General features: G+C 43.0%; 1 protein-coding gene across 2 annotated transcripts in view; it reads right to left on the reverse strand.

The window, feature by feature from the left end:
* The window catches only part of SERPINE2 (serpin family E member 2), a 97,530-nt gene that overhangs the window by 35,570 nt on the left and 46,088 nt on the right, over nucleotides 1-15,872 (reverse strand). Inside the window, exon 1 of one of the 2 annotated variants that reach the window (XM_044291879.1) lies at nucleotides 625-645. The exons of the other annotated variant lie outside the window; for it this stretch is intronic. The gene's annotated coding sequence lies outside the window, so the exon portion shown is untranslated. Of the gene's footprint in view, nucleotides 1-624; nucleotides 646-15,872 lie in introns of those variants that run through there. 2 annotated transcript variants of the gene reach the window in all.

The raw sequence follows: 15,872 nt of genomic DNA on the forward strand, positions 1-15,872 counted from the left end.
CTCCAACGATAGCAAAAACACAGTTCTCACAATATACCGTGCAAATCTCCCCAGATGGTTTTGTATGGATTAGGACGAAAATTATCATACTCTGTCTTTAAGTCTCTTCCTTCAATATCTACAGCTGGAAATCTCACTTTTGCAGTTAGGCCTGTAGTACACAACAGGCATGCAGGATTCAAATACATCACTGGCCAAGTTGCATCCAAGTGTGAAGGGTGTCTTTATAGTAGTCCCCTCACTGACATAAAGTCTAAATAATTAGGTGGAAGGTTACCTTACTGACTGGAGGTGTGTCTATGATTTTCTCAGGTATAGAAAAAGTAAAAACTCAGACATCTATTAAACAGAGAAGGTTACTGGATGTTAATGCTAGACACAACATTCTCAAAGGGACTAAATCATAGAACAGATCTTATTTTAAGATATTGATTTATTCTTTTTTTTTTTTTCTATTGGTTTTGTCTTTTGTAGATTTTCTACCCTTTTTATTTATTGCTAAGGACCCAGAGGGGTCAGAAATGTGTCAGATAGTGTGCTGTTTCTGCGCTTGAAAGATCACATTTTGAAAAGTATGGAATAAACACTACATTTATTTACATTTCATTGGAGTGTTGGATTTACCTTTTGTTGGTTACCTTACTGACTCCAATGCTCAGCCAAGCAGATTTCTGAACCTTCTTGTCTCTTTCTCTCTCTCTTTTTTGAGTACTGTAGATAAACGGTCAGATATTTGACTTAGTAGATAATCTTCAGAGAAGATGATTGTCTGGAACGTTGATCCAATCCAGTAAGGAGGGAGGCGCATGGATGTGCTTCCTCCCACTTCTTTTGCCGACTTACAACTTACTCTAACTGAGCTAGGAGGGATTCAAGATCCACATCCAAGCTTCCACTAGGGCAGTGATGGCTAACCTCAGTCACTCCAGCTGTGGTGTAACTACAACTCCCAACATGTTCCATCCATTTCTATGGAGTTCTGAGAACAGCAAAGCAAGTATACATCTTGGGAGTTGTAGTTTTACCACAGCTGGAGTGCCGCAGTTCAGCTATCACAGCCCTAGGGGCAGTGCCAGAGATGATTAACTCTGTCACCTTGAGACATTACCATCCTGGTATACAGAGCAGAAAATGACATTAACGCCTTGCTGACAGATTGTGTTTTTTTGTGGTTTCATTTTTTACTCCCTGCCTTCTTGGAGCCATAGCTTTTTTTTTATTTTTCCCTTCAGATAACTGGATTATATTGCATAGGATGTAGTGGGAAGCAGTGTAGTGGGAAAAAATCCAGATGCTGTAGAATTGGAATTCTGCCATAATTTTATTGGTTTTGCTTTTACGGCATTTACTATCTGGTAAAACTGACCTGTGCTTTTCAGTCTCCAGTCAGAACAATTATGACGATACCACATTTGTATCGGAGTGGGCCTCATCTTTAACCCCTTCAGGACCCTGACATTTTTTACCATAAGGACTAGGCCATTTTTTGCAAATCTGACATGTGTCACTTTATTGTGGTAATAACTTTAAAACTCTTTTACTTATCCAAACGATTCTGAGATTGTTTTCTCATCACATTATTTCATTTTTTAATATAAAAAAAAATACCTTTATATAAAAAAAATACCAAATTTACTAAAAATTATGAAAATTTAGCAATTTTAAAAATTTCTATTTCTCTGCTTTTAAAACAGATAGTGATACATCCTAAAATAGGTATTACTTTACATTTCCCTTTTGTCTACCTCATGTTTGAATCATTTTGTAAATGACATTTTCTTTTTTGGGACGTTAGAATGCTTAGATGTTTAGAAGCAAATCTTAAATTTTTTATGAAAATTTCCAAAACCCAATTTTTAAGGACCAGTTCAGGTCTGAAGTCACTTTGTGGGGCTTATATAATAGAAACCAGCCATAAATAACCCCATTTTAGAAACTATACCCGTCAAGGTATTCAAAACTGATTTTACAAACTTTGTTAACCCTTTAGGTGTTCCACAAGAATTAAAGGAAAATGTAGTTGAAATTTGAGAACTTCACTTTTTTGGCAGATCTTCCATTTTAATCCATTTTTTTCCAGTAACAAAGCAAGGGTTAAAAGCCAAACAAAACTCAATATTTATTACCCCAATTCTGTTTACAGAAACACCCCATATGTGGTCGTAAACTGCTGTACGGGCACAGGGCAGGGCACAGAAGGAAAGGAATGCCATATGGTTTTTGGAGGGCAGATTTCACTGGGATCATTTTAAGTTGCCATGTCACATTTGAAGACCCCCTGATGCACCCCTAGAGTAGAAACTCCAAAAAAGTGACCCAATTTTGGAAACTACGGGATAAGGTGGCAGTTTTGTTGGTACTATTTTAGGGTACATATGATTTTTTGTTGCTCTATATTACACTTTTTGTGAGGCAAGGTAACAAAAAAATAGCTTTGTTTTGGCACTGTTTTTACTTTTAGTTTCTTACACTATTGATCTGACAGGTCAGATCATGTGCTATTTTTATAGAGAAGGTTGTTACGGACGCGACAATACCAAATATGACATTGAAAAATATTGTTGTTTTTTTTGTGTCTCCATATTCTGAAAGCCAAAGTTTTCTTTTATTTTTCGAGCGACTGTCTTATGTAGGGGGTAATTTTATTTAGGTATTAGATGACGTTTGATTTGTACTATTTTAGGGTGCATATTACTTTTTGATCGCTTGATATTACACTTTTTGTGATATAAGGTGACAAAAAATGGCTTTTTTGACACAGTTTTTATTTTTATTTTTTTAATCGTGTTCAACTGAGGGTTTAGCTCATGTGATATTTTTATACAGCAGGTTGTTACGGAAGCGGCATTACCTAATATGCATACTTTTCTTATTTATTTTTACACAATAAAAGCATTTTTGAAACCAAGAAAATCATGTTTTGGTTTCTACATATTCTGAGAGCCATAGTTTTTTTTATTTTTTCCCAGATTGTTTTATGTAGTGGCAATTTTTTTGCGGGATGAGGTGATGGTTTGATTGGTACTATTTTGGGGGGCATATGCCTTTTTGATCGCTTGGTGTTGCACCTTTTGTGATATAAGGTGACAAAAAAAAAAGATTGTTTTAGCACAGTTTTCATTTTATTTTTTCTACGGCATTAAGGTGAGGGGGTGGATCTCGTGATATTTTTATAGAGCCGGTCATTACAGACGCGGAAATACCCAATATGTCAGGGGTTTTTTTTTTTCTATTTTTTTTACAATTTTATGTGTTTTATTTGGGGATTTTTATTTTATTTTTTACTTTAAACTTTTTTTTTATTATGAAAAACGCTATTTTTTTTTTCTTTTTGTCCCACTCTGGGACTTCTACCTCTGGGGTCTGATCCCCTCTGCAATGCATTACAATACATCCTGTATTGTAATGCATTGGCTGTCAGCTTTTATGCTGACAGCCTGCCTGTGAGACCCAGCCTAAGGGTTGGATCTCACAGGCTTCCGTAGAATGCAAGCTCCAATGCCTATGGAAGGCATCAGGCTTGCCTTCTCTGCCATCAGGTCCCCGCCACTGCAGCACGGGGACCCGATGGGGAAGCAGAGGGCACCCGTACCATCTGCGAACCCTCTGCATGCCGCGGTCAGCTTTGACCGCAGCATACAAGGGGTTAACACGCTGACCGATGACGGCGAATGCAGCAGGGGCCCTGCGGTCAGTCTGCCAGCTTCATGCCGCTGATCGGACAGGAGCAGCTCCGGCACCCGCCCAATCAGCCCGCCGTACATGTACGGCGCTGGTCCTTGTGTCACGTCCACCAGGCCTTAAAGGGGTTAAACACCCGACATGTAACGTACTATTACATCACATGTTGGGAAAAGGGATAAATAGCATGACAAGCATTAAACAGCAAACCATTTAAAAGTACCCCCTCCCCTGGGGTACTGAATAGGTTTGGCATACACAGTTAAAGAGAATATGGTGCTTTATTTAGGCACAGAGAGTGCCTACAGATTAATTATATGTACCTATGGGTTTCCATAGTCCCACGCTATTATAATAAACCATCATTGGTAGTCTGACCTTAAGCTAGGATTGTAGTCTGCATCCAGGGGAACAGTAGGTCTGCAAACACAAACCACTAGGATATTTTTAATCAAAACATTTGCAAAGTTGCTTTATTTTTATTTTAGATGTATTTTAGAAAATAGTTACCATGTGCAGAGAGCTGTTCAGGTACTACTACAGATGAGCTTTTCACATCTCTTCTGCTATTGAAGACAGAATATGAATCTGCCTAAATTTATTATTTGCATATGCTGCTTACTGAATACATATTTTATGTGTGACCATAGCTTTTAAATCAGGGCATGGCAGATACGAGTTGAGTCTTGGATTTTGGTTAAATAAATTTGTTTTACTGTCAGCAGAACAGGATGTTTATGGGTCTGAAGAATAAAGTAACAGCTCTCCATCTACTCCAAAAATCCCAGATGATTTCTTACCAGAATGAAAAAGTGCTGAAGTATATTTTCTTTTGCTTCAGAAGCACCACAAATATACATTTGGCCAGGATGGAATTACACATCAATATCCAGAAAACCTTCAAGTCAAAGAATCTGTTCTATTATGTGCAGCTTCAATAAAAACATATTTCTTGCCTTGAACACAATTTTAACCATTTTACTATTTATACTTGTACAAATATACAGAAAAAGTTGAGAAACTTTGTAACCACTATCAAAAGTGTACCTATAGGGGATTTAAAGGCAGCAGACATGCTCAAGCCTAATGCCTAAGGGGGTTCAAAGGTGACAAGATTAGGGGGGGGGGGGCATTATATATTTTGCATTGGGGCCCAGGAGCTTAAACATCTACCTCTGAGCACTGTGCTTTACCTAACTTGGATTGAGTGATTAGATTGAATACTGAAGTGTACTGCCAATTAATCTCTTAACTGATCTGACGTAGGGCACGGAGAGAAACACCTGCACATGAGGCCACGACAAGGCAACTGTATGAAACCTGGCAAGTGTGGTGCACAGGTCCTAATAATCATCAGGGTTTGTCCAGCCTTTACGAGATGGGCAGGATAGGCCATCACTAGCTGATTGGCTAGAGTCCGCCACTCCGCACCCCCATTGATGTGCTGTTCTGTGTAGTTCCATCAACATCAACACTGGAGCTGCTGCAGTGACGTGACGTGTCCACTACACTGACAGTGCAGGTTCTCCAATACAGCACTTCACAGAGGCACCACAAATAATATCCTTAGTGATCCCTGATTGGGGATGGGGACATTGCTATTGTTACCCTGCCTGTCTATACAGAGTTCCTACCCCGCAAAGGGCGGCCCTGTCCGGATACCTTACCCTAGAATAGGGAGGTATCCCTATTGTGCCCTATAGGATAGTTCCCGACATGTCACGTTTCAAGTGGTCTATCATCAGGGGAAATGATCCAAGATAGGTACAAAAGACAGTCCTTAGATCAGTGGATCTTTAGGGTATAAAAGAGTGGGACGACAATGGTCCCATGTGAGTGGTAGACCCCACAAGTTGCTGGGGGGCACCACTGGGGCAATTTTCAACCTGTGCCATACAAAAATGAGCAGGGGCGTGAACACTAGCAACCTCACCACCACCAGAATGATCCACCACATGGCATCAAAGCACAGTAATAGGTGGGACTAACGCCTGGGTCCACAAGCTGTGTCTGCAGGTCACATAACTGCCTCCTCTTCCCCAATGTTATGTGCTGGCCAATCCCCTGTCCAAGAAGCAGGCTCGGATGCCTCCCACCCTGCACCTGGACCTTCGCAAGCACCAACAGTGACCACATCCACTTCCGTGTCCCAGCGCAGCATCCAAATGTCCTTACCCCAGGCATTTAAATGCAAGCGCAAATACCCTGCCACCCACCCACAGGCCATAGCACTAAATGCGCAGCTTTCCAAAATTACTGGCCCTGGAAATGTTGCCATTAAGGCTTGTGGACACTAAGGCCTTCCGCAGCCTGGTGTCGGCGTTACGCAGTCCCCAGCCGCCACTATTTTTAAGGTGTGCCGTGCCCGCCTTACTTCAACATGTCTCTCGTAACATCACACATGCCCTGACCAACGCAGTTACTGGGAAGTTCAACTTAACCCCAGACACATGGACAAGTGCATTCGGCCAGGGACGCTACATTTCCCTGACGGCACACTGGGTAAATGTTGTGGAGGCCGAGAGCGAGTCGTACCCTGGGATGGCACAGGTGCTACTGAAGCCAAAGATTGCGGGCCCTACGTCGATCAGGGTTTCCACCAGAACCTACATTAGTGGCTCCAACCCCCACTTCTCCTCCTCCGCCTCCTCCTCCACTTCCACATCTGAATTATCCGCGTGCAGCACCAGTCAGTCATCAGTCGGTAGCTGGAAGCAGTGTAGCACTGCAGTGAGGAATCGACAACAGGCCGTGCAGAAGCTGATATGCTTAGGGGACAAACAGCACACTGCCGCAGAGCTGTGGCAGGGGATAAGAGACCAGACTGAGCTGTGGCTCTTGCCACTCAACCTAGAATCAGGCATGGTTGTGTCTGATAATGGCCGTAGCTTGGTGGTGGCTTTGGAGCTCAGCAAGCTCAGACACATCCCATGCCTAGCCCACGTCTTAAACTTAGTGGTTCAGCGGTTTCTCAAAACCTACCCCAATTTTCCTTATCTACTGGTGAAGATGCGCCGCGTGTGTGCACATTTCCGCAAGTCAGCGACAACTTCAGGCAGTCTGTCAATGCTGCAGCAGCGCTTGAAATTGACAGCTCATGGGCTGTTGTGCGATGTAAGCACGCGCTGAAACTCCACGTTACATATGTTGGCCAGGCTTTGTGAGCAGCAGAGGGCAGTAGTGGAATACCAGCTACATGGTAGTCGCCTTTCCAGTCAGCTTCCGCTATTCACAAGCGAGAAATGGGCATGGATGTCTGACCTCTGTGAGGTTTTAAGAAACTTTGAGGAATTATCACAGATGATGAGTGGCAATAACGCTATTATCAGCGTAACCATCCCACTTCTGTGTCTACTCAAAAGCTCGCTGCTCACAATTAAGGACGACGCTTTGCATGTGGAAGAGGTGGAAATGGGGGAAGACATTACACAGGGTGATAGCTAGACCACACTCAGTTCGTCTTCTCAGCGTGAATTGGACGATGAAGAGGAGGAGCAGGAGACGGTTGACTCCGCTACAGAGGGTAGTACACATGGAAGTTTTATTGCATCTGTTCAGCGTGGATGGGTAGAAGAAGAGGAAGAGGATGAGGAGATTGAGTGTGATCCTTCTGATGACAACAGCGAAGTCTTGCCTGTTGGTACTCTGGCACACATGGCAGACTTAATGTTAGGCTGCCTTTCCAGTGACCTGCGCGTTATACGTATTTTAGACAACATGGATTACTGGTTGTTCACACTTCTCGACCCCCGCTACAAAGAGAACTTCTTTTCTCTCATTCCTCTGGTGGAGAGGATAAGCAAAACGGTGCAATACCAAAAGATCCTTGTTGAAAAATTGCTCCCAAAATTTCCATCTGACAAGGCTGGCTGCAGAGTACGTAGTTCCTTGGCCAACCAAGGAGGGGAGACAAGGCGAACACATAGCAGTTCCAACAGGGGCAGGGCAACACTCTCCAAAGCCTGGGACAGTTTCATGACGCCCTGCCAGCACCCTCATCCTGATGCGTGGCCTAGCGTCACAAGGACTGATTTTTTTTTTGAAGATGGTGAAGTAGTACATAGCAGACTGTGTCAGCGTCCTCAGTGATCCCTAAGTGCCTTACAACTACTGGGTGTCCAAGCTGGACATGTGGCACGAACTAGTGCTCTACGCTTTGGAGGTGCTGGCCTGTCCTGCCACCAGCGTTTTGTCTGAACGGGTATTTAGTGCTGCTGGTGGCATTATAACAGATAAGTGAACTTAAAATGCTGACTGGTGGACTCTTATAAAAATTAACAAGCCCCACCAGAGGAAAGCGGCTGAACATAAAGGCACTTTAAATGTGGCTTTTATTGTGTATTGAATACATTGTATTCCCATGCACCCCTTCCACCACAAACAAAGGTATATGGTTGAATCTTCCTTTTCTCATCCTCCTCCTCCATCATATCAACATGCTTATTCGTTGCATATAATGCCCTCGCATATATGCCCTTGCATATAATGTTTTACAGGGTCAGCTCAGCTGCCCTCACCTACAATGTTTTACAGGGTCAGCTCACCAGCAGGCCCTCACATATAATTTTTTACAGGGTTAGCTCACCAGCAGGCCCTCACATATAATGTTTTACAGGGTCAGCTCACCAGCAGGCCCTCGCATATAATTTTTTAAAGGGTCAGCTCACCAGCAGGCCCTCACCTACAATGTTTTACAGGGTCAGCTCACCAGCAGACCCTCGCATATAATATTTTACAGGGTCAGCTCACCAGCAGGCCCTCGCATATAATATTTTACAGGGTCAGCTCACCAGCAGGCCCGCCTTTTTTTTTTTTTAATACTAACGCTGCGGTACTGCAGCGGTATCGCCGCCGCTGCTGTTTCACAAGTGACCAGTATATTTGTATGTTTTAGTACTGCGCGAAACCTCCTATTCCCTTTCTGAGTTGCAGGTAACAGAAGAAGACAACAACAAAGTACACTTTGGCTATACACACTACGGATTGGTATTTTACCTTTTCCTGAATTCTTGTCTATTCACCTGTGTGTCGATTGTGTCTCCTTTCTTTCTGTTCCTGCGCCCAAGGTGAAGAGGATATTTAGGAGGATGGACCCTATTCTAGTAGTTTTGTGCTGGGCCTGCCCCGGCCGGCGGCAGTGCTCAGTTAAAAACTTGGCTCCCTCGCGCTCGCACGGAGCGCTCGTGTGACGTCACAGTTGGAGCTGTGGATAGCTAGGAGGACCAAAAGGCGATCCCTGAGGAAGAATAACGTCTTATTTGAAACGCGCCTTTTGGTCCTCCTAGCTATCCGTAGCTCCAACTGTGATGTCACACTTTTACAGGGTCAGCTCACCTGAAGGCCCTCGCATATAATGTTTTAGAGGGTCAGCTCACCAGCAGGCCCTCGCCTACAATCTTTTACAGGGTCAGCTTACCTTCAGGCCCTCACCTACAATCTTTTAGAGGGTCAGCTCACCAGCAAGCCCTCACCTACAATCTTTTACAGGGTCAGCTCACCAGCAGGCCCTTACCTACAATCTTTTTCAGGGTCAGCTTACCTTCAGGCCCTCACCTACAATCTTTTAGAGGGTCAGCTCACCAGCAAGCCCTCACCTACAATCTTTTAAAGGGTCAGCTTACCTGCAGGCCCTCACCTAATTATACCTAATAGGTAATTTGCACGCATGCTGCCTTGCTTGGAAGTGGTAGCCATAGCCGTTTCTCAGGCTCCCTCTCCGGAATCAAACCCTGATTCCCCGTTACCCATTGTCACCGTGGTTCGCGCTGAAAATAACATCGAAAGTTGATAGGGCAGACATTCGAATGGATCGTCGCCGTCAATGGGGATTGGCCCAGGTTATCTACAGTCACCAAAGCGGCAGCAGGCCCTCGCGAATAATGTTTTAGATGGTCAGATCAGCAAGGCCCTTGCTCCAAATGTTTTTGAGGGTCACCAGCAGGCCATCAATCATAATTTTTCAAGGCTGCGTATGATGCCCACCTTTACGTGTAACAAAGGGTGTATTGTAGTGCCGGTTGTTTGTAATTTTTGGCAGCCCTTTCCCTTAGTGCATAGGCTTTATGAGTGTAGAAGTCCCACTACCTGAACAATTGTACCACAATGTGAATGAGGCCCTCCATTATGTGATATACAGGTTGTATCTGAGTGCCTCTCCCTTGTAATTTTTGGCAGCACTTGCACTTTATATACAAGTAAATATACAGAAAAGAATGTTTGCTAACAATTATTCCTCTAAAATCGATTTTATATTCGGCTTTGTGCGTATTATTGTCTGTAAAAGTTGCGTACTACTCGGACAACATCGTTCCCAGCAGCGACCTGGGAGTCCAAGATGCATCCAGACATCCTCCCCATGCTGTTCCCGAACCATTTCAGTGGTGTTTCCATCAATTTCTGACCTTTTCCAATGAACCAGGCACCCTCCCCTCTTCAGAGCAGGGGGTGTCTGGTATAATGCTCGGGTTCTCCTATCGACTTCCATTATACATCCCGATGTGTTCGGCCCGAGCCCCTGAGCACTACGGTGCTCGATTAACACCATTAATTATGTAACTATGTGTGAAACTGGCCTTAGGATCCATCCACAAGTCACTGAAATACTGCGGATTTGTGGTCGCTAATTGTCATGCATCAAATCCGCTGCGTTGTACAGTACCAGCAAAGTGGATGAGATTTAAAGGCTAGTTTCACACTAGCGTTAAGAGATCTGGCAGGCTGTTCAGGCAGAGATCTCTGGATCTGGCATTGACGGATGGTACCTGGATGTCCACCAGCCCCAATTAACTATAATGGGCTCTGGTGGATATCTGGCTGCAACCCGGCAAATATGCAGAGAATCAGCTGGACTAAAAAACACTGCACTCTTTTTCTGCTGTATTTTCAGTCACATGTAGACAACCCTAAGTGTTTCCTGTTTATCCCAGTCAGTACTCCATTCAAGTAAAGGACTGCTTGAAGCAGTGTGCTCAGAAATGTGGTCTGGGTAAGCTGCAGTGACATCCAGTACACAGCATTTAAAGGGGTTGTCTAACCTGGAACATATCTCAAGAATGGAGCGCTGAAAGTTTGGGAGAGAGCACCATGCCTGCGAGCCCTGCATAATTCTATAGGAGTGCTGAAAATAGCTGAGCGACTCGCACAGCCATTTTAGGAAGTCCCTTAGAAATGAATGTAGAAAGCACAATGCCAGAGTCAGCTACCACTCCATTCACTTCTATGGAACAGTGCTCAGCTATATTTGGCACTCCCATAGAAATGAATAGAGGACGGCTGCACATGTGCGGCGCACTCTCATTATCTTTGGGAGCTTCACTGTAGACCTAGGTGTGGGTCCCAGAGGTGGGGTCTGCACCTATCTGACATTGGTAGCATATTGCTAGGATATGCCACCAATGTTAAAGGTGAGACTACCCTTTAACATGATAGTCACACTCAGACAAGATCAGTCAACAACAAGATGCAACTTAAAGTGAGAGTCACATGAAAAAAAAATTGGGGGCTTAGGCCTAAAATATCATGTTATTACAGTTATACATTCCCTACTCTCTCCACACAGCTGTTGAGATAGAGGGTCTCAAATCTGCTGGCTGTGTATTAGAGAGCAGGTTGATATATTAAATTTTTTCCCACAAAACTATATAACTTCTATTCTTTCAAATCCCTGCAGTCTTAATGCTTATGAGTCCAGTGGATGGTTCTATTCCATGATTGATAGTCTTATCTTCTTATTTTAAAAGCAGAAGCATACAAGATAGAAGTACAGGCAATGCGTTTCAGACAGTTAAATCTGTCCTTAATCATGGCACTTCCCTGTATAACTGTGCTTGCAAATATAGCTATCACAAAGTAAAACCACCCACTGGACTTAGAAGCGTAGAAAAAGTGGGGATTTGAATGAAAAATGCACAGCCGCCCTCCATTCATTTTCTATGAGGCTGGCGAAAATAGCAGAGCGCTGGCTCAGCTATTTCCGTCAGCCCCATAAAAATGAATGGGAGCGGTGGCCACACATGCGCGGTACGCTCCCATTAACTTCTATGGGGAGCCGGCTCGGTAGTGGCTGGACTGAAGTCCTCTAGCCACCACCTTGCGGGGCTCCGTTCTCGATATAGGTGCGGGTCCCAGCGGTGGGACCTGCACCTATAAGACAATGGGGGTATATCCTAGCGATATGCCCCCATTGTCCATGACAACCCCTTTAAAACCTCCACTAAGATGACTTATAGGGGTTCTCCGGGAATTAAGAAAATGAAAATACTTAACTATTACTTTATTATAAGCATATTCCCAAATACCTTTCATTAGCTATAATGGCTCATTTTGTTTGGGGAGCAATCATTAGGAGAAATAGAATGGCCGCAGTCCTATTCGTACACACAAAACCTGTCCTAATCACACAGAACTGAGCTAAAGAGCTGTCTCATCCTCTTCTCTGCTGGTCAGGGATTATGATCCTGAATACAGTTTAATTTGATCTTCAGCTGAATCTCTGTAGGAATAGAGTTCATAAGGAGACACGAAGTACAAAGAGGAGATTGGGGTGTGCCTGATGGGCCGCAGCACTAGTATGCTGTCTCCATTACCACAGCCCTACATTACCACAGCCTGTCCTGTCCGTCCTCTCTTTACTTCAGCTGTTTCCTCATGAACTCCATTCCTATAGAGATTCAGCTGAAGATCTTATCATCTGTATTCAGGATTATAATCCCTGACAAGCAGAGCAGAGAGGAGGATGAGGCAGCTCTTTACCTCAGTATTGTGAAGTAACTTGTCCTACTGTGTGATTAGGACAGGTTTTGTGTATACTAACAGGACGGCGGCCATTTTGTTTCCCCTGATGATTGTTCCCCCCAAAAAAGGTGCCATTTTAACTAATGAAAGGTATTTGGGTATATATTCATAATAAAGTCATGTTTAAGCTTTTTTTTTTTTTTCTTAATTTCAGGAGAACCACCTTAACGTTTTTTTGTTTTGTTTTTTGTAATGTTTAGGGGAATGTTACTGACCATTTTTGTAATATACTTTAATTACTGAAATCGTACATTTCTATTAGAAAAATAGCTGTAAAGTGGCTCATTTTGTTCATTAGCACATTTTTTATTTACTGAACTGTGGAGACACACTCCAAACTGACTGCTACTGCCTTCACTGCCTCTCTCATCTATCTAAATATCTATCTATCTATCCTGTATTTTCCTGCCTAGCTGCTATTTCTGTATTGTTCCTATGTAAGCCTATATGCTTGGAGCTAGTGTTGGGCGAATTGAAGTGAAACAAATTGACTTCAATCCGAATTTCAGGAAAAATTCAATTTGCCACGCATCCGAGTTTCCTTGCGTTTTGTTGTAACAATTCAAATTTTCCTAAAATGGTGGCTACACATGTTACAAAGTGAAAGTAACAAGCCTGGGAACGCGATATGACCCATAATGCTGTGCAGCCAGCCAACCAGCAGATAGCCATCCCCTGTAATGTCACAGCCCTATAAAAGCCTCATCCTGTGTGGTCGCCGCCGTTTCACTGTGAACTGAGCCTAGGGATAGACATAGCAAGAGCTAGTGACAGTGTGTTAGAAAGCTTTTAATTGTAGAATATTGGATATGGACAGTGCAGGGAGATGTTAGGGAGAGTTTTTAGGCACTGTAGGCAGAGCATAGGGACAGTGCAGGCTCAGTGTAATCACCCTGTGCATCTTGTTCACCTGCTGCGCCATTCATTATCAATCTGCTCTGTTATACATAGACCTACTGTGCATCAGACAAATTGTCAACATATGGTCTAATATATAGGCGTATTTTCTCTAGTTCATCTGCTGCACCATTTATACTTAATCTGTTCAGTTATACATAGACTTACTGTGCATCAGACTCTGTCTCAACAGGCAGTCTAATATATAGGCGTGTTTATCTAGTTCACTTGGTGCGCCATTAATACTTAATCTGTTCTGTTATAGATAGACACATTGATTAATACATAAGCAATTCTATTAGGCCCTGATTCACAAATTGGGGTGATACACCTGTTTCATTCCACTGTTTGTGGTGTGTCCATGTTGATTAACAGATAAGCAATTCTATTAGTCCCTGATTAACAAATTGGGGTGATACACCTGTCTCATTCTACTGTTTGTGGTGTGTCTACATTAATTAATAGATAAACAATTCTATTAGGCTCTAATTCACAAATTGGGGTGATACACCTGTTTCATTCTACTGTTTGTGGTGTGTTAACATTTATTAATATATAAGCAAATATATTAGTCCCTGATTAACAAATTGGGGCGATACACCTGTATCATTCAACTGTTTGTGGTGTGTTAACATTTATAAATATATAAGCAAATATATTAGTCCCTGATTAACAAATTGGGGCGAGACACCTGTATCATTCAACTGTTTATGGTGGTCTACATTAATTAATGTGGCGTGTCCACATTGATTAATAGATAAGCAATTTGTTTTATTTATTTTATGCACTTATATAGCGCTACTGTATTCCACGGCGCTTTACAGACATTTGCATCCAACTGTCCCCAAAGGAGCTCACAATCTATGTTCCCTATCAGTATGCCTTTGGAGTGTGGGGAAAAAAACAGAAAACCTGGAGGAAACCCACGCAAACACAGGGAGAACATACAAACTCCATGAAGATGTTGTCCTTGGTCAGATTCGAACCTAGGACCGCAGCGCTGCAAGGCACCACTGCTAACCACTGAGCCACCATGCTGCCCATATCTATTACACTTTCATTCACAAATTTGGCTGATACACCTGTCTCTTTATACTGTTTGTGGTGAATTCACAGTGATTAATAGATAAGTAATTCTATTAGGCCCTCATTCACAGATTGGGGTGATACACGTTTCATTTAACTGTTTTCAACAGAAGGAATTAGCTATGAATCTTAGTGCCCTGCACAGTGGCAATAAATTACAACTCGCTGTAATACTGATGGCACAGTATCTACAGAAAGGATTAACTATGTGGGTGCACTAGAAAGTAATGCACACAGCGATACTCTCTCCCTGCAGTTTAAGTTCCAAGCCTTCACACTGATATTGGGCTACCAAGTGGGATACAAATGATTAGGCAGAGTGGCCTGGGTATACTAGATTTATCGCGATTTGTAATAAATTAATTTGCAACTAATTTCTCTAGCACATTTCTCTATTTTGAAAAAAATTGGAAATGGATAAAATTGATATATTGACTGGTCAAGGTCATGCCAACAAGCAGGGTACTACACCGCTACTCCCTTTCAGCAACACTTTGGAAATCCCTACTTGTAAGAAAGGCCCTGACAATAAATAAATTACAAACTCTCCTCCAGGTCGGATCTCCAGTGATCACCTGTAATAGTGTGGGGAACCAAGCAGTAAGCATTCAGTTTCCTCACACTATAGGGAAAATTAAGCATTACACAGTGCCCATCCATATTAAAGGACATCTGTCAGTAGATTTGTACCTATGAAACTGGCAGGGGCAGGTGTAATAAAGTTTACACTGCCTGGCTCTGTCAAAGTGGAGAGGGAGCGGCAGTTGCAGACAGAACAGAGCCTCTTGGTATAACAGCAATGCCCCCGTTGCTCCTAGAGAATCATTTGCACATAGTTCCATAGGTACAAATCTGCTGACAGATGCCCTTTAATGAGGTTATCTGAGTAGTGCAGATCAGGATAGGTCCTTCAGAAAAGAAAGGTCTTTTCAACCGTTCTCCGTCCTGCCAAGAGCTGAGCAACCTGAACAGGGAAACCCCTCTAATAACGAAAAATTATATCTTACAGTAGTAGGCTAAATTGAAATTAATTTTGTACAATTGATAACTGCTTTAATATGAGGGGGGTGCATTTATCAAGACCAGTGTTTTCTTCACCGGCTTTGATTTCACCTGAGCAGCCAGAGGATGCTCCTAATTTATGTCAAGGTGAAGGCCTACTCATAGATTTTGGCACATCCTCGTGCGCCAGACTGAAATCTATGGCAGCCTCCAACACGTCATAGATTTCTGCCTTTATTCACGCCATAAAACTGGAGTGAATGAAGATAAATGTTCTGCTCCCTTTCTGCCTGGTGGCAGGGGGAATACTAAATTCCCCCCAAAGTGTTCACATGGATTTCAGAGCAAAGCAACACGAGGAAAACAACTTCCTAATTGCACTTATAGTTGCTTCCATTTTATTAAGCCTGGGA

Source organism: Bufo gargarizans, chromosome 4 (assembly GCF_014858855.1).
Source record: "Bufo gargarizans isolate SCDJY-AF-19 chromosome 4, ASM1485885v1, whole genome shotgun sequence".
Lineage (NCBI taxonomy): Eukaryota > Metazoa > Chordata > Amphibia > Anura > Bufonidae > Bufo > Bufo gargarizans.